The sequence below is a fragment of the Mus pahari genome, chromosome 22 (assembly GCF_900095145.1).
Source record: "Mus pahari chromosome 22, PAHARI_EIJ_v1.1, whole genome shotgun sequence".
NCBI lineage: Eukaryota > Metazoa > Chordata > Mammalia > Rodentia > Muridae > Mus > Mus pahari.
This window is the reverse complement of record NC_034611.1, coordinates 35,805,914-35,806,515: the sequence shown is the minus strand read 5'-3', so window position 1 is coordinate 35,806,515 and position 602 is coordinate 35,805,914.

The following is a 602-nucleotide window of genomic DNA, read 5'->3' as shown; positions in this document are numbered from 1 at the left end:
TGTTCACCCTTAAACGATGATACTGTAAGAGTTTTCTTAGTTTCCTTTGCAAGTTGACCCAAAAGCCAGGATTTGGGCCCCACAGCTGGATCAGAGAACTAGTTGGGTCCCATTTCCCTCCGTGTTGGTTCCTGTTTGCATTACCCAGCAGGAAAAATGCAAATGTCCCCCTTGTCACACTGCTTTTGCCAGCAACAAACTACTTCCTTTCTTATGCAAATATTCTTGGTATTCTCATGTAGTTGCTTCAGGAACAAACAAAACCAGATTTTAACTCAAATGTTCAACAATCTGGCCCTTTGTAAACAGTCTTGTTATCCCATAATAAATGATTAGAGTGGAATTAGGTCTGCATCCATGAGGGGGAGTAAAGATAATCAGTTTTATTCATATTCTGATCAGCCCACTCAACTATTTTCTCAAAATCTTACTAGCTAGGAAAGGCAAGCATACAGAATGTGAAGGAACCCACCAATGACTGGAGACAGGATTTTCTTTACATTGTCTAATAGACTCGTTTATTATTTTAAGCTGGTAAAAAGAGACTTATGATTCGTGTTGAAGAAAGAGTTATTTGTGCTTGATACATTGAAGACACTGTT